Below are 27891 nucleotides of genomic sequence, written 5' to 3'. Positions count from 1 at the left end.
CCACGGGATTAGCTGCAGGATCACCTGGCATCCATACTGGCGGAACCTCCCTCATAGGATACTGACCGGAGTTCGCCTTTTGATTATCGGAGTCATCATCAAATGACACTCGAGAAGTCACTGCGGACCTAAAGGCCAACAGTCGTTCTAATGCACGTCGTACATCTCCACCTACGATCATACCGTTCGAAAACTGACTCTGAAGTTCAGTTATATCGTGCGGTACATTATCTAACTCATCATTAACCCACTCTTCTCTTAAAGAGTTACACATTTCTTCAAACACAAATCTCTGTGTGGGCTCATTAAACAGAGAAAAGGTATCGAAAACTATGCGCGAAGGGTATCTAACAGGGTGTCTAATCCACCTACGCGCCATAGTCACTAACGTCGCACTCTCCCTTCCACCAGGGATTTGACTCCGTCTCTGGGGAGTTTCAGAGACATCGGATTGTAATAATGATCCGGAAAGTGGGGAATAGAGGTTAGCAACGGAGTTAGGGATACGAGTACGAACGGAAGGAGAAGAGGAAAAAAGAACAGGAGCAACAACATTAGAAGTGACCGTAGAAACAGCAGGGGTAGCCAAGATAGTTGAAGTAGCAGGAACAATAGACTGAGAAGGTACAGGCAAAGGAGCAGAAGGAAGAGGAGCAGGTACAGGGACAAAAACAGGACCAACAACAGGCTGACCAGCAGCCGCCAAAAAAACAGGAGGAAGAACAGGGGGAACTACAGGGGCTGTAGCACCCTGTGCATAAGGAGGTGGCGATTTCAACAGATACGCTAACAAAGGATCCTCCTTCGAATCTCCGTCCTTATTATCAGAACTTGACGATAAAACCGGATAACATTTATCCACCTTCATGTGATGCAATCTAATAGAAGCTTCATTTTCTTTATCTGCTTTATCTCGTTGGTATCGCTCTGCACCTTGCATCAGCGTAACGATACCCTCTCTTTTATTTTTCTTAAGTTGTTTGATTTCTTTCTGCCTGGCCTCTTTGCGCCATAACCGAAAGGAATCGAACATAGCTGGCCTAGATTTCTTTTTAAACAATTTTACTTCGAGATGATCTAAAATCTCAGTTTCGAAACTTCCATGTGGTGGCCAACTAAGAACACCATCCTTTTTCGTATAACGGATCCAACAATCATTATATATAATAGGGCCCACACCATGTCGACTATAGAGCTCATATATCGGAGTTCCAACTGGAGGTATCGGACACGAGTCCTCCAACCGGGAATCCATATCGTAACATTTAAAGAAACCAAGGAAACCACTACGGCCAGGCATCGTGCACACTAACCAAGTATCAAACTTCAAGGGTTATCGAGGTTCAAAATCCTCGCGAAAATACAAAACCCTCGGTTTTTGGCAATTGCAACTGTCAAATAGCAACTAAGAATCAACAACTAAGACCCACAAATGCAATGGAACCATGCAAACAACTAAGCTTCAACAACAACCAAGGATACTGGGAGCGACCCACAAATACTTAACTGAGAGCACAATGGCGTCACCAGGAAGGCCCGTCTATCGTCTCGGCGTACAAAGGACTACGCCAGGCGCCAAAAACAGGTCGACAGTCAGGGCATCGGTCCGTCGCAGCCGTCAGGAGGTGGGAAGCTTCGCAGGAAAAATCTTCGGACCACTTATTTCGATAACGGGATCGGGGTGCACCTTTCCTCGGAGATTTCACACGAAGTTCCTCACGATCGTCAAGCTTTGGGCCGGTACCGCTGATGTCGCCCCACGTTGGGCGCCAACTGAAGGACTGGACTATTTAAGGCCCAGCGGTGCCAGGGGACAACACCTAAAACCTTCGTGGGTTACCTGTTCTGGCGTACGAAATGACAGAGACACGGGACACTTCCTTCGGCGTCAAAGATCAGCGTTTATTACTGCAGGGATACAGAAATCGCTAGAAGTACAACAAAGTGTAGGTTCTGAGAGTCTGCTTCAAATTGCAAAAGTGAATCCCTCCTTTTATACACTTTTTCGTCATTGCACAACATACGAACAAAAGGTTTACAACTCAGTTCCCATAGTAAACGTTAAAAGGATTGCATTCATGTTTTCAGAAACCCGGAACATAATTACAGTGGCATTGCCGGTTCCCAACTGTAAAAGCACATCATCTCGCTGCTAGGCACATTCCACTCTAGTTGTAAACAAGAGGAGGAAAAGAGGCAGGAACAGGTGCAAGGAAGACAGACAACAAAAGAGAAAGGAGTGTGGGGGTAATATCGGAAGCGTGATCACAGGATCAAAGGATTGGAACCTAGCACATGCAGGGCTGAAACAACAGCCCGGCACGGCAAGATTACCCTCAAGCGGAGCCATCTGCCTTTGCAGTGTCATTCCCCTCGTCATAAAAGACGCACAAAAGGGATATGTATCTTCCGTAAAGCTTGGGAACTCAGGGTCATGAAGCGGACATTTGCCTGTTCGCTGACTACGTGAGGGCAGGAAAACAAAATGGATGCCGTATCTAAAATGGAACCCGAGGGTTCAGATGGACAAACCCGTAAATGAGACGAACCCTTCCAAGTAGTGTAGCGAAAAATGCGTACACCTACTAATCTCGTCATTTACGGTTCATAGATACCAAACTCGTCCATATCAGTGCATACCCAAAACATCGTTTCGATTCTCACGGAACCTCACATCCCTACCTGTCGGAGGCATGTACCGGTATAATCCACCACCCCAATGCTTCTCATGGATCCCATGGGCTCTTAAGGAGACCTCATAGGCTGCCAGCCACTTGGCTATGTCGTCTCCAGCGGTATAACTGGCGACTACGTCCTTGGGTAAATGGGGCCTGGGCTCCCTGGCAAATTCCTTTGACTCGACACCCTTCGGAGTGCTGTTAGGGGCCTGGAATTCGAGTTCTCGTAGCTTGAAGTCGTGTTCCATCCTTTTCCTTTCCATCTCCAGCTTGAACTCATGTTCCAACCTCCTCCCCTCCCTCCTTTCTTCCAACTCCATTTTTGCTATTTTCCACCTAACAGTCTTTCCTCTCTCCTGTCAGCTAACTCGGTTTCTGACAACCCTCTCGATGACACACTGCTGCCCTCCCGTGAGGTTGCCTTGGGGCTGATTGACATCTCACCCACACCCGGGGGACACTCCGCAGTCCTATCAATGACAGTACCTCTGTCCGATTCCTCCTCCTCCACGGTTCCCTCCGTGTGTGCTTCCACCCATGCTCGCAGACTAGTACGGAGCTCCTCTCTTTTGGCCCCTCGCCTGACAAACACTCCCCTCTCCTGACAGAAATCCTTGAGCTGTGCCACAGTATAGGTCTCCAGCTCTGACATTTCGAATTCCATCTTGTCAGTGAAAAGTGTGGACAAGCACCCCGAAGTAGGTGACCAGGATAAGAACTTTGAGGGTCACTTCCACCCACCTCCAGGAAAGAATTTGGAAAAAGCAAAACGTTGAATTTGAGGGCCGCTAGGAGAAAACTCCGGGTGTGTACCTGAGGTGCACACTGAATTATTATGGGGTACAAAACAAACACGGCTCGCAATCCCACCCGCTGCCACCAATTTTATGTTGGACCTGCAATGGGCAAGCCCAGCACAAAGGGGGTAGCTTGGCTCAAGTGACAAGGCAAGTGAAGGCTGTAGTGTTAAGCCGGCTCTGACCCAATAATAACTCCTTGTACATCCACACCAAAAAGAAGGACACCACACCACTGCTGTAGAAAAATACGATTCCTTTATATAAAAGTTCTTTGTTGTAAATAGGGTTGACTGGGAAAGCACATATACATTTCTTTTGGTCATACAGTTCTGGTAATAAATAGTATTAATAAATAGAATAACTTCAGGAATGAGCATCAGAATAAATATCAGAATAAATATCAGGATAAATATCAGAATAAATATTGGTTCATTTAAATAAACAACCACATGTTTCTTCTGGTATCGCTGCCACCAATTAAATACTTTAGAATCATCACATGTGCAATACGTTTCAAATGGGAAAGATAACTCTTACAGTTTATGCTGTTTTCAATGACCGGGTATACGGCTTCTCTGAGCACAAAATAAGGTTTGGGACTCTTTAATAATCATTCAGGGCGTATGCGCGTATATCTAAAAGGCAAGGAAACACAGTAAATACATCATTTGCACTCGGCGGTCACCAGGATAGGATCTCTGCTTTTGCCGGTGAAGTCTATGCGAGCCTACGGGCTTTAGCACCACTAGAGCACAGGCAGCACCAGTTCAAAGTCTTTAGACTGACGAACGGGCTGCCGGAGAGGTCACACAACCTTCGCGCACAGTCAAATGAATGCCGGTTCACAGTTCCTTCACAACGCTGCATTCACTATGAAGAAACGGGCCCACCTCACATCGGCTGCAATCAAAATACGATTCAGTCGGGCACAGCACTTCTCTCGTCAGCGACGGGGCTCTCAGGGGCTCCACGGACCTCCCTCCGACTTATGCATACAGGGTGGTTCCCGCCCACAGCTACAGCTCCCAGGTCACTGGGGAGTGGCAGAGACGCTAGTCCCGCCCAACGAAGGCCGGCCTTTCCCTGCCCCGGCGCACCACCTCACCTTCAATCTGTGCAGGCAGCGCTCTACGCTGGTGGGGCTCGGAGACATCCAAGCTCCCCTCTAGAGGCACCTGTCGCGAAGGGGGCTCAGCTGACGATCACGGTCGCGGCGAACTTGCTCTCGCCTCGCGACTCGATAAATCGATCACAGTTCACCACCGGGGGGGGGGGGGGCGGGGAGGCACACAAATCTTGCCACAGTCTTTGGGGGCAATGAGGTACTCGCTGGGCAGGCGCTGTAGGCGCTAGATCACTTCTCACGTAGCTGACTGGAATGCCAGTCAGACACAACGCCAGCAACCCTTTGCTGCTCTACTGCCTGCGCTACCAGCCACCTCAGGGGTCAACAGGGCAGGTGTCAATCTGGTGTCAAGTCTGGAATCTCTTCTTCTCTAGTCTAATCAATCTTCATCTAAAATGGCCGCCAGGGACTGGGCCTTATATAGCCAGTGCCCTGGGGTACTGGCACGAGCCAGAAGGTTATAGAACCTTCTCTGGCTGTGACAATGACATGGCACTCTTGAGGGGTATTTAGGACACTCACAGCCACCGTACTGGGGTTCTAGAGCAGCCATTTTATGTACCTGAGGAAAATAAAGGAATTCCTGTCAGAAATGCGCGCCAAACAAAGGGCGACAAAACCTCAAAAGGCCAGGGTTCATGAAGGCTCCAATGGGAGTCACTTCACATGAGGAAAAAGGGTGTCCACCATTTTAGGTTCATTTATACAGGTTGACAACCCCAGTTTGTAATGCCACAGGTTTGGGCCAGGCGCCTTGTAAATAGGTGCCACAAACCTTGTGAGCAACTGGGCGTCAAGGAACATCTAACTCCATGAGACAACACATAAAAAGTCCTGGTAGACAAATAAAAAGCGACAAATTTTGGGAGGTACAGGGGAACAAAATAAATCATAGTGGTGAGGGGACTCTCAGAAGCAGACGGGTCTAACAACCACCTAGTCAAATATAGCACAGGAGAACTCGCTGCTGAAAAATCAGTGGAGGGCCCTAGCCGTGCTTACGGAAGTCCAGACTTGACTTTCTCACCTTGTGGGATTAAACAAGGTACACAATTGACAATAGCGTTGCCCGTGACTAACTGGACAGGCCCTTTCCCCTGCTGTGTGCAAACCCCATAGTGTGTCACAAGTACTAATCTTCAGATAACTTCTGGAAAAGTCCCCTATGCACCCCACAATGAGTACCATACAAGTCTTCTGCCCATCTACTCATGTGGTTACTCCTCCTGTCACCTATGAGCTGAGGCCAGTAGTTGCATCAGGTAATTAAGCAACAACTGGGGCTGACGTGTTAGAATGTCATGGTAATTGCCAAACGGCTACCTTAACAACGCTTCTAATCTCCCCTACAAGAGGTTTAAACCGGGTTGTCTCCTTGCCCCCCAATATAAACTCTATGTGGGTGACATGGCCCCCAATCCCCTATAACAGACAGTGCCCCTCCAAACTCAGCAGATATTTCCTCTCCAAACAATAAGAGTAAAATCCAATCCAACTAGCTCGGCCTGATTTGGCATTCTCAAACCTATTCACTTAAATCTGTACGGGCCCGTTACAACGCTTACTACCTGTAAAAAGGCAAACAAAAGCCCCTTGTTGTGCTTCTGCCAACTTTGTCCGCCTCTCCGTTCGACAAATTGGAAATAACAGTTTACTCTCATGAGAAGGTTATTTGCCATCCGGTTTTCAGCACACCCGGAAGTCAATCCCTAATCCAGAGCAGGCAAGAGCATGGCACGCCCGGCTGTCCTGCCCTTGCTCCTGCTGTGTTGACAGTCAATACATACATAAGCACCACTGTGGAATGACTGGAACAGCTCACCCTCCACAGGCAACCGTTAACGACAAGACAATGGAACGGCAGCTCCCTAGCACCTGGACTGCACATGCAGGCGTCTGTGACGCAAGCCAATTATTCGCATTACGAACCAATCTAGCGCTGAAAGTGCCCCCATGCGTCCTTTCCTTGACTCGTATCACCAGTCGATAATGACATAGTGATGGACTTGCGATTGACTCCAAGGACATGTTGAACAACTTTGATCTGTCTGCTGGAAACCATAGAGCCATACCCCTGATCGGTGTTAGCGAGTAAAGACAACATGCATTAATGTCCACAAGCATGTATCACGTCACTGTTGGTATAATGCAAGCTACCACAAGACGTAGCAGGAATAAAATCTAATTACCACCAATATGAATAATAAGCGTTCCATGGCACCGAAAATGCCAGGCATAGACAACATTTCTAAGCATTTCCACAGGTGCATCGCCTATTGAGATGAAGCCTTGCCCGCCCCCTTTCCTCCATGGCCCGTGTCTCCCAAAACCTAAGATGTGGTGGAACCGCGACACTCGAAATCTGGACACCTCTCCCATGCTAAGGGGGCCCAAACCTCCTTGCTGTTGGAGATTAGAATGGGGGCCCAGTGCGCCCGTGTCCTGTCTGAAGACACGTGCCGCCACCCCATGGCAGCCTCAAAAGCCAAAATCGATCAGCAGAACACATGGTAGTGGTATGAATATCGAGACTGCATGTCACGTACAATTATTGACAAGAAAAGGGGGACCAATCCTGAGCCCTTACTCGAAACCATCACACAGCGGTGCACACGTTCTGGAAGGCAAGGGGCACTGTGTATATGAGGGACCCCGAAATACCGCCCTAATTTAACTACTAGTGTGCCGCAGCATGTGCTGCACAAGAACACGCGCTAGTAAACCGTAATCATTAGCAAATACTGTCTGCGTGAAAAAAAATGGGGGGGGGGGGGAGAGCCCTGGCCATCCATGCTGGACTGACCATCCCACGAATCCCTCAATCTACGGAGAGAAATGACATGTCAGAAAGCCCACTGTTTCCCCTGTGTCTGGTTTGCCTCAATGACTCCAACATCTCGAGCTACTCTGCCACCACCCCGATCACAGTACTTACTTACACAGGCACGGTGTCAGACTTTTGAGCTTTGGTGCATTCGAGTGACAATACGTAATTCTGCGTGCGAGAAAAGGTAGAATGTTAACAAAAGCCCCAGGCGCGTCCTGCGACCCCTCCCAGGGGTGTCCAGCACCCGGCACCCCCAAGAGCACTTAACAAGGAACAGCATTCAGGCTCCGAGCCCGGAGCACGCCCTGGCCATTCCTGCTTCCGTTCCCACCAGTCCTTCTCAGAGTGGTGCCTGTGTACTTGATCCGATTTGCCTGAAATTAGAAAAAAGGTTACACTCTATTCCGGGACGTGCTGACCCAGAACCCCACACACTGGCCCCAGTGTGTTCTTCCCCTATACCTGCTCCGAGCCCTGGCAGGCCAGCCTGCTATGCGTGGTTTGACTATCATAGAACGAAACCCGTGCGTTTCTGGAAGAGAGAACAAATCCATGACAACAGCCCATAACCAGCATTGACAGGTAAGCATATTGCTAACTCGATCGCCAGGATCAGAGCCCCTTACTTGAGCACCAGTTGCTTTACAAAAGAACACATTCCATTATTGCATAGGGGATGCATGATTTGCCCCGACTCACCAGTTGTTTAAAAGAAAACACATTTCAATTATGGCACAGGGGATGCATGATTTGCCCACACTCAGCTGTTTCTTTCCAAGAAAACACACCAATTATTGCCCAGGAAATAAACAAATTGCCCAGACTCATCAGTTGTTTTACAAGAGAAAACATCCAATTATTGCACAGGAGATACCTGCTGTGCTCAGACTCACCAGTTAACTACAATTGTATTACGCCCATGGGGTGGAACTTGCGCATGCCCCCCAGGCGAGGCGCAAGGAGAACGGAACGTTCGCGCCCCCCCCCCCGGTTGCATAAAAGCAGTTTGAAAATTAACCACATTAGGCTACCATGACAGCATTGGCAGGATTCGAACCCCTGTCTTGTGAGAGCCTTCACCACCATAGGCACAAGACTTACCCTTGAGCTATAGCTCCTTGGTTACAGTTACATTTCACTAATGGGGTGGAACCTGTGCTCTTCCGCGCGAGGCGCACGAAGAAGTAAACATTTGCGCGCCCCCCCCATGCACCGGCCAGCAGGGAAGAGAGCACCAAGATGCCTGCCTACTTTTTTTGTTTTTTTTATGTGTTTCCACATAGCGCGGTCTCCATCAGAGCGCCCCACAAAAGGAACAGTAATGACACCTGGGGAGACAACCACAAGTGAACAAATCACAAAAGCAAAAGCCAAGTCACATGAGGCAAAAGCGACAACTGCGAGCAGACAAAATACAAGAGGTAGCAAACGGTAACTCACAAGAGGAAAAAGTGAAATGCGCGCAAGCCACAAAAGCGCACCAAGTACCAGCAGAGGTGAAATACTGCCTCAAATGGCAGACACAAAAGTTAGCCTCCATCCTGAACCTGGTTGTCCCAGACCCTAGCACACTGACCCCAGTGTGCTATGATCCTTATACCTGTTGATACTTCAGGTGGCCCCCCATGTGAGTAGGGCGGTTCTCCAGTGCGGTTCCTGCATTTGAGACATAAAACATCCATTAGAAGTCCTGCCCCCCGCCATACACAAATATGAATTCTCTGCAATGCCCCCACGCTGCTAATCCCATGCCATGAGATGGTGTTGCCCGCTGCCCCGTGTGCGGAGACTCCACGTGCAGGCCGGAGATCGCCATAGACAAGGCTTACATTCAGCACACTGGTTGTAGCATAGCAGTGTGTGCAGTAGTGCTACAAAATGCAGCTTATGGCCAGGCCCCAGAATATTCAAATACTAGCAAAAGCAGAATGCGTGGCTCGAGGATCCCAAGCAGCTCAAATGTCAGGGAAGAACCTGAGCACACTGTGCACTAATCCAGGCTCCAGGACGGCAATGCCGGGATGTGGAGCATCGCAGAGGCGGCAGAGTCCGGGTCTCTGGAGTGCCTCCAGGAGAGGGTGCGAGACCCATGCATGCCAAGCATCCCGCAGGCACTATGCATATTCCCTTTTAGCTATGACTGCCCACCCTTTACGTACCTTGGTTCACACAGGGCAGTAGTTTTATGGTGAGAGGGGGCCCACCACCTACATGTGTATGCGGGTCTCTCTGGGTCATGCCCATACAGGCCTACATGGTACATAGTGTGATATTTAGGCTGTTTCTACATGGTCAAAGGTTGAGGGACTCTGATTTATCATCAAATACAAGAGGGAATTGGGGGGAAAAATAAGTACGCATTTATAAACCAATATAATCAAACTCAACTAACAAAAAGTCTCTGGGAGTTAGACCTTGGGTGTTTTGGGGCATAATAATGATAAGGGGAATAATCTAGACCCACCAGGCTCCAGAAGAGAAGACCTCCAGTTAGCCCCAGTGTTTAGATGTCAAAGTTATACTCCTGAGGCTTGAGCCGGGAGCTAGCTAGTACACATCTCTGTTACACAGTGCTAAGCTGTTTTTATTGTGATCTGAGCGCCGCTATATTTTAAAAACTGTTGCCTCGTGATTTTGTGCATTTTACTGAGACCTGAGCACTATCGCATTTTTAAACTGTTGCCTCTTGATTTGGGTACCTTTTTTCTGTAATAGCGACTCAGTGGCGGGAGGAGCAGGCTGATTGGAAAGTCTATGCCCTTAGCTACCTTCAGGTCGGGGACAGGGACGAGGGAACTGCGACTCGATGCTCGCCTGGACGGCCGCCATCTTGAAGCGGGCCAAGGCTGAGCGGTCTAGTCTTTCTCCTCCCCTGCCCTCAAAAGTCGGGATGACGTGACCGCGCGACCTGACTGCTCCTGAGGCTTGAGCCAGGAGCTAGCTAGTACACATCTCTGTTACACTGTGCTAAGCTGTTTTTATTGTGATCCGAGTGCCGCTATATTTTAAAAACTGTTGCCTCGTGGTTTTGTGCATTTTACTGAGACCTGAGCACTATCGCATTTTGAAACTGTTGCCTCTTGATTTGGGTACCTTTTTTCTGTAATAGCGATTCAGTGGCGGGAGGAGCAGGCTGATTGGAAAGTCTATGCCCTTAGCTACCTTCAGGTCGGGGACAGGGACGAGGGAACTGCGACTCGATGCTCGCCTGGACGGCCGCCATTTTGAAGCGGGCCAAGGCTGAGCGGTCTAGTCTTTCTCCTCCCCTGCCCTCAAAAGTCGGGATGACGCGACCGCGCAGCGCCCGTCCGCGCCGGACCCGTGCCTAGCGCCATAAATCCTGGTCGAGAAGACCCTCACAAAGTAAATCGCTATGCTTACGATCGTAGGACCCTTTGGGCTTTAGGGGGAGAAGATAGATTGCTAGGCTGTTCATGCTTGGATATGAGGTGCGACCGGCAGACTGTACCACAACGTTGCCTGAGCTGTAATAAGGCACTTCCAAAGCTCTTCTGGCAGGCCTCAAAGCTCTTCACCAACACTGATAGAGGGAAGGAGAAGGAAGAACAGGCTGTGGTAAAATGTCTGCTGTTAAATGCTAGATCATTGGTCAAACATAGCATTGAACTCGCGGACCTAATACTTGAGACGAAAGTTAAGATAGCGTTCATTACCAAATCTTGGACTGATGCAGCATCAGGCCCAGACATTGTTAAAGCCACCCTCCCCCGATTATAAGTGTGCTGTTCAGAATAGAGAGGGAAAAAGAGGTAGCGGACTGGCCATCATCTATCACAACTCAGTGAGGGGGAATTTTCAGCCGGCTGCTATAGATCTAGGAGAAGCACTGGCTTTTAACTTTAATTTGTCGGATCACCAAACCCTCAGAGGATGTCTACTGTCCAGACCCCCAGGGGCCAAGGCCCCATTTCTAGCTGCACTAGGCAGTCTGCTAGAAGAAGCAGTATGTGCCAAGACAGTTTTGGGGGATTTTAACTTTCATTTGGACGGCGCATCTGACACGGATACGTGGGAACTTATTGAATTGCTGGAAGGGGTCGAGCTAAGGCAATTGGTGACTGGACCTACACATAAGGCGGGGCACACCCTAGACGGTGTCTTGTCAAACCATCCCAATATAGCGGTTTCGGCCATTTGCCTGGTTCCCTGGTCAGATCATGCCGCAGTGCATTTTAACATCACTCTTGTCCCCCCCCCCCCCAAGACTCAGTAAGGTGAGGAACCCAGATAGGACAATTAGGGAATGGAAAAACCTAGAAGGCACGGCCCTCAACGACCTATTAAGATCCTCGATGGTGCCCTCCTCAGGAGACGTAGAGGAGTCAGCAACTGCGTACACTAATTGGGTGGATAATGCATGTACGCAGTTGGTGCCTCCAAAAACCTACCACTCCACCCGCTCAAGACCATCGGCCCCGTGGTTTTCTGTGGAGATCAGGGATCACAAAGTTATTTGTAAGAAACTGGCGGAAAAATTACTGTGAGGATGATAAAAAGATATTGGATCTGGCAGTTTATAAAGAGACGATTGGAAAGGCAAAACGTGCCTATTTTACTAAGCGCATCAAGGAGGCAAGCAATTCCCCCAAAGAACTCTTCCAAACAGTGTCCTTGCTGGCAACTCCCAAACCGGTGGAGGTACCCCCTAGTCGGGAGCTATGTGAAAATTTGGCTAAATTCTTTCAGAACAAGGTGGAGATGATTTTCTACTCCCTGGATGATCAAGTAAAGATCATCCCCCCTGAGACCAACTTAGGGAATATAGAGGTCAATGGGCAAGAAAACAGGCTCACGAACTTTGCTCCGATTTGCGAGGAGGAGGTCAGGAAACGGCTGCAGAAGCTTAAATCTGGCTCTCCCCGTGACCCTTGCCCAGCCACTATAGCAAAATCCGCCGCTTTTCCGATAGCTACGGTCCTTACCCCACTATTAACAACATGCTGGAAAACGGGGAGCTCCCCTCCCGTTGGAAACAGGAATCCATCCTGCCCCTCTTCAAAAAACCTAATATGGATGTGGCCGATTTGAACAACTATCGGCCCATTGCCAGACTTCCGTTGCCGGCCAAGATCATAGAGGGTATACTGAACACTCAGCTGAGCACTTTCTTGGGTGCGGGGCAACATCTCGATCCCTCACAGCACGGATTTCGGGCAGGGCACAGTACAGAATCGGCCCTGATCAAGTCGGCAGAAGAGATTAGATCAGTGATGGATGCAGGAGGCAGAGGCGCCACGATCCTGTTGGATTTGTCCGCGGCCTTTGATACGGTCCACCACGTAATATTGGTGGACCGTTTGAGGGCATGTGGGGTTCAGGGGAAAGCCCTTAAGATTTTGCAGGTTTTCCTCTCCAACAGAAATCAGGTGGTGGCTCTGGGAGATTTCGAATCGGACCAGTTTGTGCTCCCCTGTGGGGTCCCTCAGGGCTCATCCCTGAGCCCGACCCTTTTTAACGTATATGTCTCCACTCTGGCCCCAGTTATCAGATCCTTCGGTTTTAATTTAACATCTTATGCGGACGACGCGCAGATTGTGGTGTCGCTGCTACCGGGGGGAGTGGAAGGCACAGCCGATAGGTTTAAGGACTGCATGCGGGCGGTCAACAGTTGGATGGCAGGGAACTGCCTTAAGCTGAACTCATCAAAGACCGAAGTTCTCCTCTTTGGGGCCAGAGAAAATTTCTGGTCTCCAAGATGGTGGCCAGAGGAAATGGGTGTCCCCCTCCAGTGGTCAAGGTAAAAAACCTGGGGATCCTGATGGACGATACACTGTCATTCAGGCCTCAGGTTAACGCCTTGTCCTCAGCAGCCCATTATGTCCTGAAAACAGTACGGATGAGCACAGGAAGACAGTGGTGACGGGACTAATAATGTCGCGGCTGGATTACTGTAACAGCCTGCTGCTCAATGCTCAACATGGGCTGCTTAACAAACTGCAAAACCTGCAGAATGCAGCAGCCCGCTTGATCACGGGCACGCCCAAATTTGCCTCGGTCGCCCAGGATCTGGTGAAATTACATTGGCTGCCGGTGCGTAAAAGAATTGCATTCAAGGCTCTTTGCGTAGTTTTTAAGCCGCTCAAAGGATTAGGCCCTCACTGCATGACTCAGCTCTTCCAATGGTATAAACCAGCAAGAGCCCTTAGGTCAGCGGATCAGGGGCTGATGTTGGTTCCTAGAGTCAGGAAAGCCTGCTGGGGGGGAAGGAGTTTCTGCCTGGGAGCAGCAAAGGCCTGGAACGCCTTGCCGTTGGTCCTCAGACAGGCCTCAGATTTAATGTCCTTCAGGAGGGCCCTGAAAACATGGCTCTTTAAACAGTACATTTCGAGCAAAGTACAGGGAGTGGTCAGTCAGCGCCAGGACACCGGCTGGTAACAGTGCACTTTACAAATGTGAAAAATAAATAAATAAATATAGGGGAGTGATGTCATAGCCTATATCCCACTCCATTTCCCAGCTGCAACCTGAAGTTTGTTTCCAATGATGAATGTAGAGCAGGTGTAATTAAGTTTGCCCATATGTAGTCCTGGACCTAAACGTTGGTTCTTATTCCACTCGACTCTGTATCTGTCCCATCACCGTCCCCATCTCTGCCCTCCAAGTCATCTTGTCCAGAACCTTAGTCCCCGTCCGGGTGTTCCCTTCTCTCTACTGTCTCGCCATAGGATGTCTCCGGAGGCTTCATACATCTTCCCAGCGGAGTATGCTTTCTTCAGCCTTATCCTAAATGGTCACTTTTTTTTGCCCCTCACATCAATCACTGATCCTTATTGCAATTTCCATGTCACCGCAATCCTACGCCTGACCAAATGCAAGGGCTAAATCTAAAAATCGTGTGTCTACCTTGCGTGCTTTAGGTCGGTAAAAGCTTCCTAATAGACAGGTCTCCACCGTGCAAGGCAATACATGCCCAACCGCTGTATGAAGGCGAAGCAGAGCAGCATTCCAATATATCTGTAGTGAGAGGCATCCCCATGCCATGTGATGAAAATCAATATCGGGAAATTGCCACCTGGGGCACTCCTGCTCCCTCTGTAGATAACCCACAGCCTGTGCGGAGTAAGGTAAGTCATGTGTAATACGTTAAATTGTATATATTTCAGCCTCATGTTCCAACAGATGTGTTTGGGGTAGGCTAACATTCTGTCCCAATCTCTATCAGGCATGTCACGACCCAGGACATCTTCCCATTGGTTCCTAAGTGTCACCAATGTTTTCCGTCCCATGTCATTAAGTGCCCTATATAACCATGTCACCACACGTCACCCCGAGCCAAGGGAGAGCAGCAACTGCATCACTGCATGTTGTGGGGGCTCCTCCCTTCCTAGGCTCCATAAGCTAGTAAACAATCACGTCAATGCCTTATATATGAGAAACTGGCCACTGGGCAATGCATGATGTTTGCATAGTTCCCCCATCTGGATAAAGGTACCCATTTCAAAGGGATCCCCTACTGTCCTCACCCCGTCCGAGGTCCAAGCAAGAAGCCGGGCTACTGTAAAGCACCCGGGTCCCATCAGACAGTCCCACCAGCAGTATAGCCAGTGTACACAATGGCGCCCTGGCGGTCTGTGCCGCAATGCCAGTTATGGAGGGCACCTTGCAACAAAACACTTGGCCGAGGTATCTGCACAGCAGGGTCTAATAACTTAGCAAGTAGAAGTCCATGATATGGTGCCAGTCCCAGATTGTCTAAAGTGCCCCAGTGGGTGCCATCAAGCCACCTGGTCACCCACTGCAGCTGAGCCGTTATGGAGTACAATTCGAAATCCAGAACCCCAAGGACACCCTGCTCTGGTGGGTGCCTCGGCACTGCAAGGGAAACCCTATGACGGCCTCCTTCCCACACCAGCTCCCGGAGAAGGAGGTCTAACTGTCTGAACCATGCCCAATAAATCTTAACTTGGAGATTGGCGAAGAAATATAACAACCGCGTGGGCATCACCACCTTGGAGATTGAAACCTGGGCCATAAGCGTTAAATGCGGTCTCCAGAACGTGACACATGTCCGCAGTGTTTGCACCATTTTGCCCAGGTTCCCCTCATTCATATCATCTAGCTGATGAAATACTTGGATATCCAGATATTTGAAGGTCACCGGAGACCAAGTAAGCCCCACTAGGAGATCTATGGGTACAGGAGTTTCTTGATTACAGGGGAACAAGCATGTTTTTGATCTATTAACTTTCAGCCCAATATTACCCCATAATCATCTAGGTGTTTGACCGCCTCTCTGGCTCCCCCCATGCCTCCGAACAGATAAAGTTAGATGTTGTCCGCATAGAGAGACATAATATGTTCAAGCCATCAGCAAGGATACCACCACCCATCCCCTCTCTCTAATAGAGTTCTGTCAATGGCTCAATTGCGAGCGCAAAGAACAGGGGAGACAGCCCTAATGGTGCCCAGAGAGACCGCATAGGAAGCAGAAATGGTAGAGCCAGTTTTAACTTGCGCAGTTGGTCTCATACATAGTAGATCCAGGCCTCACCCATACCCAACCTGCACATAACCTCCTCTAAGTAGTCTCACCTCACCAAAACAAAGGCCTTTTGAAGGTCTATGACACAAACAGTGCCCCGGTAGGGCCCAAACCTCAGGGTGGTAAAGAAAGTGGTAGTCTCCCAAGGTTGAGGGACATACTACTGAGCGGGATAAAACCATTGTGGTCCTCATGAAGCAGGTCTGGCACATGGGGAAGTAGTCTAGTAGCCAGGATTTTACTCAAAATTTTGTAATCCATATTTAGCATAGATAATTGGCCAAAAGCGGTAACTGGCCCTGGGGATTTTAGTTTTCGGGGGAGAAATGACGGTCGCACTTCGTGTCCTCCCATTAGTTAAATGCCATTTCGTTTTACAGCACTGAAACCTGTCCATACTTCCAAAAATAAATAATTGGAACGGGCATGGTCGTAGAAACGTATAAATCTGACAACCCATATTCAATCCAATCTTAGGGGCCAACAGTCCTGCATAGAACGTACTGAATTCCACTAACAGCTCATTGGGAAAGGGGTGTTGCCAGTGGCCATGTCTTTAATATCCTGAGTAGTCACAGAGCCTCCTATGCTTTCCCACGCCTCACACATTAATGTTGAAAGGGAGAGAGGATCTAGAAACGCAGCCAGCAAATTTTGCGGGAGGGCTGCTGGGCTGCTATACAGGGTCTCGTAATATTGTTTGAACTCATCATTTATCCCCTGAGGGGAATAAATATGCTTCCCTGTGGCCGATGACAGATGAGTGATGGGTGTACCCTGCAGTTCGGGGTAAATCATCCATGCCAGGAGCCTCCCCTACCTGCCTTCTTGAGTGTGTGTTTTCTCAACATATTTCTTGTAGTCATGGCAGCGAAATCTTTCTAAGATGGTGTGGTCCTTCATGGTGAGTAAGGGCTGGTGGTTGGCCGGGTCTAACCCCAAAGTGTTATCAATTGTGTGAAGTGTGGTGTTCAGTGTATGTAATTCAGCACTAAGTTCCCTGCTGACTCTCACCAACTTCCCCATACAATGGCCCCGGACGACAATCTCAAACGCTTATCACTCTCTAAGAGAGTAGATGATGCCATGCCCTGGTTTCCCCCCCCCCAAATATTCTACTACAGCTGTCTGTAATGTTTCCCAATAGCAATGGTCTTCTAGTGCCACCAGCTGTAGGCGCCATGGTGGGATCGCCGGCCTTTCATCTGACAGTCTGAGCCCCATGAGTAAGGAACTGTGATCAGAAAGGGTGTGCCTCAGGTACTTTGTGAAAGGTGCATAGTGGCACAATCTCCTGGAGCAGAGGAACCAGTCCAATCATGTGTAGGGCATAAATATGAGAATAGGAGTAATCTCGCTCTATACCATTCTGTGATCGCCAGATGCCCATCAACTCCCAATGCTGGAGCAACTCCTGAAAGCCTATCGCTATCATATGCAGACCCCAGTGCTGAAGAGTATTTTTTTTGACTTAACCAATTAAAGTTTTTCGTTAAACAATTGCTAAATTTGTATTTTGTTACATCAATGATTATAATACCTTCATTGGCTTCATCCTAAAGGATAGAAATGGCAGTACTCTTGAGGTTGGGCTTACATCCCAACCAGCCAAAAAACAAATAGCATAATGGGTAACTGTGGCCAACGGCAAATAGGTCAAGGGAGCTGCTGGTCGAAAAAGTTTGGAAACCACTAGTGTACAGTGTCAGTGAATTGGCTGAGACGGGCATAAGGCTTCCAATCAGAAACTGCAATTTTGCCTCCCCTGGAGCTATCTTTGTCATTAATTCTCTGCAGGAAAGCACCACTTGTCAACAGAAAGAATTGAAACCATTTCTAAGTTACCGCACCTGGTAACTGTCTCCCAGGTACAAATCTTCTTGGGTATGGCTAGGTATTGTAGACAGTGGATTCTTGGTTAGTCCCCTTTGGCAAAGCCCCAACAAAATTATACTAAAAAGGATACACTCGATCCTTTCAAAGGTCTAACTGAAAAAGCTGAACATGCATTTGTACAAGTAAAGCAAGCTCCTGCCTCTGTGCTCACTTTAGGGCTCCCTCATCCAAAACGATTTAGATTGCACGGTCATGAACCTGATGGATTTTCTCTTGATGTACTGGTGAAGGACCGTTGTAAACAGAAAAAGCCAATATTCTACTACTCTTCCACTCTATATTCCATAGCGTCAAGGTTCCATCTATGTCGCCGCTCTGTAGCAGTTGCCCACTTTATCAAAGCCTTATATTTAAGTTTTACTTTGGTGCTGCTTACATCCTGACTACCAAGACCCCACACCTTTTCACTACCAGGCTGTCCCGATACAAGATTCTTTTAGTGTCTGCCTCCATTACCCTACTTCACTGTCCTTCTCTCATCTCTGATGGCAACACTTAGAGGGGAGAACACCATTATTTTCATGTAGGAACTGAACCTGTATCAAAGCCTCACATTAATCTTACAGATGCACAGTACCCAATTGTGAATTAGTGTTTTTTTGTTGATGGATCATGTTATGTAAAGATATAGCAGTGCTCATAGAAGGATACGCTGTATACACAGTTTATCAAATATTAAAAGTAGTTGATTGCCCAATGTGAGATCTCCCCAAGTTTCTGAACTTGTTCTTACAAGAGCTTGTGTCCTTGCTGAGAAAAAATTGCAACTGTGTCAGTAGGCTCAAAGTATGCATTTGCAGTGGTGCATGACTTTGAGCATCTGTTGATGCAGATGGGTTTTCTAACTTATTTTTTTAAGTTTAAGTTTATTAAGGAAGAAACATTGAATTCGAGGAAAAATAGCATGTACAAGAAAGTACATTACATCAGGAATTTAATTCTTGTCAGGAAACATTCTATGAGTGAAAAAGGAAAAGGGGGGAGGCAGGGAGGGAGAGGGAGAGAAACAAGGGAGGGGAAATATGTATATACTAATATAATCTTAACACTATTATAATCTTAGAAAGAGAACTAACACATGGAATTAATCTCTGTATGTATAAAAGACAAATAAAAAGTAAAAACAACAAATTATAATAGGGAAAACATCGGCGGGAATATTGATGAAAACGTATTCAATCTGACAAAAAGACATCAAGTGAATCAAGGAGGTTTCCGGAATTCATCAGCGGTTTTGACCGGTGGATCACTGTGTGAGGCAATATGGGTTAAATATGTGGATATAGGGAGCAATTAGAGATCTCTTTTAATGGACACAGAAATAGGAGTAATGTAATTGATATCAAGTCTGTGATGAAAGCAAACAGCATTCCACCACTCTCTAAAAGTGAATTTATTGGCCTGTTTCCAATTAGAAGTTATTAAATGGAGGGCTATTGCCAGTAATAAATCTAATAGTTAAAAATTGGATGTTGATTGGGGCAGGGAGGCTGATAGAGAACCTAGAAAAACGTTAGAAAAGGAGAATTGGACTTTTGTTTGAAAAATGTTGTTCATTTGAGACCAAACTAATTGCCAAAAGTGATACACAGGAGTACAATAAAAAAGCATGTGTTTTAAATCAGCATTTGTGCAGGGGCAAGACCAGCAAGTAGAAGTAGAGTTTGTAGAGAAGGAGGCTAATTTTGAGGGAGTGAATAAAAGGCGTTGATAAACAAAATAAAGGTTTTAAGAAGTGTTAGCAGCTCTAGAAGTTTTCTGAATTTTTTGCCACAACTTATCCCAAAAAGGGGTTATCCAACACTCCATGAGATCTTTTTCCCAAGCCAATCCAGCCTTTGTTTTGTTCCTATCAGGCGAAAGAGATAAGCATTAATATAAAGATGAAGCTGAGGAAGAAATAGATAGTAAGGGAAATAGAGTGGAGTACCTGGAGGGAGGAGAAGGTATAGACTGTATGGATGGAAGATATTGAGAAAGAGAGGGATATAAAAGATCATATTGAGTTTTACAGGAAGAAGATGAGGCAAATTTTCTTTGAAGATCCGAAAAGGATAAAGGGATTTTATTAAGTAATAGTTGTGAAATCCAACTTAGTCCTTTGATTCTCCAAGATTTCCAGTAAAAGGTGCGATTTTTAATGCATAATAAATTATTATGCCAAATTGGTTGTTGATCTAACGAAGAATGCAAAGGATATGAGGAGGGTAAGAGAGGGGCAAGAATTTTACGAGTATGACAAATACCTGGGGTTCAAAAGGAGGAAATATTGTTGGTAAAAGCAAGAGATTCTTTAAATTCAAAAGGAGACATAAAGTAGTTTTCTATAGACATCCAGACGGAAGGATGGATGTGTTGATCAAGAGATAGCCAACGTGAAGATTGTTTTAAAGAGATGGCATAATGATATGATTTGCAGTCAGGAAATTTAAGACCACCAGAAGTTTTGTCCGCCTTCAGAGTGGACCAGGCTATTCGGGGAGATTTGTCTTTCCAAAGAAATGTTATTAATAGAGATAAAATTTTCTTAAAATAAAATGGAGGAATATGTACAGGAATCATAGAGAGAATGTATAGAATCAGAGGAGAAAGCATCATCTTAATGGAGTCTAATCTTCCCCACCAAGAGAGGAAAAGTAGGTGCCAACGATCAATAGAGTCAGACAAAGTTTTAATAATATGGTCAAAATGTAGTTTTAGTGTTTCCGGAATGTTTGAAGAAAGCCATAAGCCTAGATACTTTATCTTAGAAGTTTGCCAAGAAAACACGGTAGAAATTAAATCTTGTTTAAGGCAAAAGTATGTTGAGGGGAAGAACCTCACATTTGTCTGAATTGAGGCGGTAACCAGATAATTGAGAGCATGTATCAACCTGTTTCATAAAAGAGGGAATGGACGTAGAAGGATTGGAACAATATAGAAGAATGTCATCTGCATAAACTGACATTTTGACATGAGAAGTATCAAGTTGGAAACCCGTAATCTGAGCATCCTGCCTGATTTTGGTTAAAAAGGGCTCTAGTGCTATGAGAAATAAAAGAGGAGAAACGGGGCAATGTTGACGTACTTCCCTAAAGAGAGGAAAATAATCTGAGATTTTCCCATTAACGAAAATAGAAGCTTTAGGACCTGAATACAGTAATGAAATATGGGATATTAATTTAGGAGGAAACCCTATACATTTTAGCACCTGAAACATGAAATCCCATCCAATCCTATCAAATGCTTTTTCTGCGTCCAACTCTATAGCTGCAATAGGGTAGTTAAGGGTGGGAGCTTTACTAAGAATATTAAAAAAGACTCTGGAATTATCAGATGATAAACAACCTTTTACAAACCCCAATTGTGATTAGGTAAAATGGGATCGATACGAAGAGCAAGAATTTTTGCAAATATCTTATAATCAAGATTAACTAAGGAAATTGGGCGATCATTTTTGCAGAGATAGGGATCTTTGTTGTCCTTAGGTATTAAACAGATCATGGCTTCCTGAAATGTTCCAGAAGAAGTACCGGCTGTGATAAAAGAATTAAAAAGTAATAAAAGATTTGGGAGAAGCAAATTAGCAAAGCATGCATAAAATTCAATAGAAAATCCATCTGGACCTGGAGCTTTCCCTCGTTTTAAGACCGAGACTGCATGGGTAATTTGGGAGAGGGTGATATCGGTTTCTAAAGATGCAAAAACAGTGTTATGAGGTGGAGGGTGATTAATAGACTGAATATAAGTAGACAGGTTAGTTGTTTTTCAGGGGTATATACAATTTTATAAAAGGAAACAAACTTGTTTAAAATATCATTATCTTTAAATAAAGAAGCACAGGCATTGTTCCGCAGAGATTCTATTTTAGTCCGTTCGTGTCGTACTTTCAGGTAATTTGCTAATAACTTCCCCATTTTATTTTGAGCCCCATAATAATGAGCACTGCTTTTTAAAAGCTACGAAGAAGCAGCCTCAGTAGATATTTTATTAAAATTAAATTTTGGGTCAGTAAGGTTTTTTAATGAAGATTCAGAGTTCGAATGATAGTAAATATATTCAAGTTGATTGATCGTGGCAAGCAGTTGGGAATTTTTAGCTTCAAAAGATTTCTTCTTTTGAGAAACAAAGTTTATAATAAATCATCTGGCTGCAGCTTTGAAGGAGTCCCAGATCATTTCAGGAGAAGAATTCGGAGTAGAATTAAAAGAAAAGGATTCAGAAGCAAAGGAGGTGAATTGGCTTGTAAAATTAGGATCAGATAATAAAGTGTTATTGAAACACCATCTACCTGCATGAGGAGTAAAGGGTAACAAATCAAAATCAACATAAACTGGAGCATGATCTGATATTAAAATGGAGCCAATTTCGGAATGGGAAACCTGTTGAGACAGGGATTTACTAAAGAGGAGGTAATCTATTCCGGATTGTGAGTGATGTGCGGGGGAATAAAAGCTATATTCTCGAATATCAGGGTTGCAGAGCCTCCAGATGTCGACTAAGGATTTATGTCGTATGGTGGAAGTAAATTGGGAATGCATCTTAGTGTTAGAGAATCTAACAGAAGAATGTCTGACCAATATGGGGTCAAAAACTTGATTACAATTGCCACCAAAAATAATATATTCATTGTCAAACAAAAGGAGTTTCTCAGATATAGTAGTCCAAAAAACATTATTAACGTTAACTGATGCATAGATGTTTAAAAGGACTAAAGGTATTTGATTTATGAGAAGCTTGATTATTATCCAACGACTTTCTGAATAACATTCTTGATGTATAACTGATATCTGATATTTTTTATGACACAGAATAGAGACTCCATTTTATTTACCTAGAGCTGAGGAAGAAAAAACATAACCTAACCAACATCGTTTCAATTTAGACGCTTCAGCATCAGATAAATGTGTCTCTTGAATCAAACCCATGTCAGCGTTTAATTTAGCTAAATGGGTTAATACCCGTTGACTTTCTAAAGGGCTGTTTATTCCCTTAACATTCCATGTAACTACTCTGAAAGTAACCATTCCATTATAACTTGAACAATTATTATGCAAACAGTAAGAAAACTAAATTCATTACTGAAAGGATGAAATAAAATAGATAGACAAAGAGTGATATAGAAATTTCGGTTTAGAGAATGAATAGAGAGAGGAATTAAACAACTATTGTCAAGTATAAAAGAGAAAAGGGGAAAAAGAAGAAAGGAAAAGAAAAAGGAAGGGAAGGGAAGAAAAGAGGACAGGGAAAGAAGAAACACTGAACAGGGATATAATACAAGTCAAACATTTGATGATACAGAAGAATGCCAAAAAACATGCCACAAAAAGACAATAAGAATGGGGATGGAGGAGCCACATAAGGGAGGTAGCACACCGGACGGAGGGCTCCAAGAGGACGCAGCAAAGGGGAAACGGCCTCCAGGAATAAAACGAAGAGGTCATACATCAACGGATCCCAAAACCGCACCTGATAAAAAGAAAGAGAAAATAGTAGGAAGGGGGCTCACAACATAACAAAGTACAGCAGGAAAAGGGATAAAATACAAATAACAGCAGACATTTATGAGATAAACAAGACATTTATAATTGGGGAACGTCCATGGAGTCATCTCTGCAGGTGTTCAAGAAGTGTTGAAGAATTGCAGGGTCTTCATAGTTTGTTGTCTTATTATTATAAGTCACTTTGAAGAGGCAAGGATGAAACAACCCATAACGGGCATTCAGGGTACGAAGAACAGGCCTCATGTATAGAAACTGTTTGCAACTATCTGCAGTAGCTTTGGCGTAACCTTGAGCAAAAAAGAGATTTGAGCCATTCCAAGTAAGTTTCCCCTTCTGTTTGGCAGCCTTGATGACTTTAATCAGATCCGTGGATTCTAGAAAGTACAAGATAACACCTCTAGGTTTCGTTGAAGAGGATGAAAAGTTGGATGAGCGAGAGAGATGACCTAAGCGATGGGCTCGCTGAATATTCAGTGGAGGAGAGTCTGGAAGACCAGAGGCGTTGGTAGAAAGGGTTGAAAGAAGGATATAGGATTAGAACCTTCAAGACCTTCCGCAAGTCTGTAAATACGTAGGTTATTGCGTCTGTTACGGGTTTTCCTAATTTTCAACCTGTTGCTTAAGATATTGTATTTCTCTGTGTATACCTGGGACCTGGTCTGAGACTACTTGCACTGAAGTCACTCTTCTATCAAGATCCGCAACTTTTTGCTCAGTATAAGACCAGATATCCTCAAGGCTTAGAAGACGAGCATTGGTTTGACCATGTACGGTTTGAGTGAGCGTATTTCTTAAAGTAAAAGCTCCATGGAAATGGAAGCGGAAGAGTTGGTGGGAGAAGGCGGATTTGTCTTCACTCTTGTTCCTGATGTGGAAGGTATTTTGGAGTTAGGCTCAGAATTTGGACGAGAAGTATGAAGAGAGAAGGCTTTTATTCCAACAGAGTCATTAGTTGTCTCATTCATATTATCCTGTAAGACACTAAAAGGATTATTATCCTCTAACCACGCGCAGTTAATATTAATTTGCTGTGCACTACTGCGGTTAGAGCGTGCCATTGCCATAGAAAGTATGTGAGGAAAAAAGAACTGGCAGGTATGTTTTAGAACCTAAAATGGCGGTCAAGAATACACTGGTTATTGCTGAGGAGAGGTGAAAATACAACTAAGAACAAACATACTGTCCATAGGAGTTCAGTGACAGGGAAAAATACTGAAGAAAGTGCTGTTAAGATCCATTGAGCATAATTCAGGACAAAAAATATGGCAAATTATGAAGCAGGATGCCAGGGGAGAGGCAGATATGTAAAATGGCGGCCGCAACTTAGCAGTGAACCATGGTCGGCAGTTGAAGTATAGAAAACATTCCTCGTGCTCACCCCGTGCAGTAGCGAAGGTCCCGGTCGAAGCAGGATAGGTCCTGCTGCATGAATATGCAGCTTTGAAGATTCCACGTCGGGGTTGAGAGCCTGGAGGAGTCCTGTCACTCTACGCCCTCACGAAGCTCCCCAGAGTGGCGGCCATCTCCTCTGGCTCCTAAGCCATGGCCCGGGTTTTCTATCTTCTGCAAGGACCACAACTAAAGATGGTTTGTATGTAGGAAATTTGCTGATTGCTTTGGTTTTACCACACCAGATTGCCATTATTAAATATGCTGCTTCCAAGAATTTGCATGAGGAGGTTTACCTAGGGAACCCCTCACTGATTCTGTGGCTGCTCTGTCCCGAACCAATGAAGCTGCTATAAATGTTATACAAACAGATTTATTTTCTGTATCTCCACTGAAGGATCTGCCTTTGTCATAGGAACATGCCTATGACATGAAAAAGCACCACTGGACAAAACACAATTGTGCAAGTGTCCCAGGAGGGATGCAGAGAGACAGTGCAGGCAGTGCGGTCACACCAAATTTTCTGCTCCCCAGCCTCACCTGAATGTATCATGGAGCTGCTCATATCGGGAATACAGGAAATTTCCCATTGTGCAATAAGTAGGAATGGTAGAAAGAAATACCAGCATGATTAAGGACAAAATACCAAAGATTTGCTCAAAATCCAACTTAAGTGGACAGACATCTTGCCTTTTTTATTACTATAGCCTATTAGGACCATCTCAACCCAGCGAAACAAGCAGAGTCCCTATGAAATAGTTATGAGATCCCCTGTGATGTTGTCTTCAAACCCAACATCCCAGCTGCTAATTTAGACCTGCACTTAAATGTTGATGCAGTTCTCAAATACTGCAGAAAACCTATTCAATATCTCCACAGTTTCCATTCTCAGGTTTACGTTTCCTTACCGGACTGCCCGTCTGAGGTCTGCCACACCCTCCAGCCAGGTGACTAGGTGTTTTTGAAGGTGCACTAGAGGAAGTCTGCTCTTCAACCATGCTGGAGGGTCTCGCCCCTTGTGCTTCTCATTACCAGCACAGCTGTGAAGTGCCATTGACTGCTGAAGTGGGTCCATTGCTCCCAGTGCAAGCATTCTGTAGCCCATGGGAGTTAGGGATACCCTACCTTGAGGACTTGGTGAAAGTTAGGCCAATCTTAGCTTGGTTAAAAATCTGGATAAACCCCGAGGCGACCTTAAGTAGGGAAATAATGAAGGACTGCTTGGGCAGAGAAAAATGGTTGCGAATCCCGTGGCTCAGTTATGTTAAGTCCGTGTTGGATACTCTGGGTCTCAGGAACCTCTTTGCCGATCCAGCAGCAATTATCCCTCACCATAAGATGACTGTTAAAAAAGCAATCTTGGCACACACAACCACACAAAGAATAGAGCTAGATAGGGCTAAAACCACGGTGTGTGCCTACAACCTTGTAAAGACCACAGAAGGAATGGAACCTTATTTATATCTGATACACAATGCACAGGATAGGTTTTTAATGAATCGTTTTAGGCTCAATCTTTTACCATATTTATTGGGATCACCATTAGGGTATTCCCCCACAATTGAGCAGAAGGGAACCTGCGGCTGCGACAATAGGTCTCCGCAGGATTCCCTTCATTTTGTATTGTTATGTTCATTTTATTCTGAACCTAGGCGTAGATTTTTGGTAGACATCTTAAAAAAATCAAATATAAAATGTGCTCAAGAGGCTTTGATTTTCCTACAACAGGCGACTGATCCCCTTACACTGTGCTGTATTATTAATTTTATTAAAGTAGCGGTTCGATTGAGGGCAACTAGAGGGGGGGGGAACTGTGAGATTTCTGAGACTGGTTTTAAAGGTTTATAATGTTTTTTCCTAACACATCGTGATTTAGCTGTATCTATATCGGGATTCATGTCAATTTAATTGTTTTTTAATGAAATGAGTGTATATTGTATGTCTGTACTTTTATGGTGATTTTTAATCATCGAATAAAGAATCCTGACTGACTGACTGTAGCCCATGAGACACCAACCCACCAGTGCCAATCTCTGGACTTGCACTAGACTCTATTCTGGGACTGCCTGCTGGAACTGCTCCTGGGTCCTCTCCTATAGTTGAATGGGACACCCAAACTCAGCAGATGGCTCGCCTGCCCTGCTTCCCATGAAGCTGTGCAATGATGCACCTATCGACCCACCTCGGGCAGAGGTGAGCGATGGACTCCTGATACTGTGTCCCTTCGTGGGCCTGGCCTGCTCTCTTTGTCACTGCCCTAAGCCTCTGGCTCCTGATAGGATATCTCCTGTCTGTGGTATGGGGAGTAGCCATATAGTCTAACTGTACTGCGACTGTCCTAGAGCAGAGCTGCGGTGGTGTGTATGACAACAAGTCCTACCTGCTCTTGCGAGAGGAATACCACCAAACGATAAATACTTCTTTCTGCTGGATTTATACTCACTTGCCCATAAACATCTTGGGGGAGAGCCAATGATCGGATTGTCTCTCAGCAGAAACCAAAATTGCCATCATATTCTCTCCCATGGACAGTGCATGCCCAAATGTGAAGGTACCTACCCCAGAAATAGGAGCAATCTAAAGGATTTTTACTTTATCCTCTGCTACTATTTGTCTAGAATAATTCACCTCAGAACGGGGATAGTTTTGCACACACCAAGAGACCGCTAACTGGTGCATATTTGCAAACTGCGGCCTCGTTGCTCCTGCTACTCTCCTCCTCTGGAAGTGGAAGGGCCTAAAAGCACAGGCCCCCCACCCACTCCAGACGCTGCTCTCATAGTATGTGAGCTGTGCCAGATTTGGTCTGAGCGCCCTCGTTTGCTGCTCAGACAGTACATTGGAGCCTGTGCCATTTCTCCAACCCGGCTGTGCAACACAGGTGGGTTGGAGGAACATAAGTACGCACGTATGTTTGGCCGGCCTAGGACGGCCAGCCAAACAGACATGCACACTTATAAGTGCCCACCACTCCTGCCTGTCAGGCCCCGCCCTTCCCACTCCCACATAAGCAGCTCAGAGATAAATAAAACAATATAATGTTTTATAATTTTATTTATCATCTGCAGGTAGTGGAGAGCCCCTGGCCAAGAGATGTCTACAACTATCAGATTCTTCTCCAAGTTTTAACCAACCTATGGGCCAGAACAAGCCATCAGAAAATCTGAGCATCGTGCCAATATTCTAGAC

The sequence above is a fragment of the Lissotriton helveticus genome, chromosome 11 (genome assembly GCF_964261635.1).
Source record: "Lissotriton helveticus chromosome 11, aLisHel1.1, whole genome shotgun sequence".
NCBI lineage: Eukaryota > Metazoa > Chordata > Amphibia > Caudata > Salamandridae > Lissotriton > Lissotriton helveticus.
Note: the sequence above shows the minus strand (reverse complement) of the source record.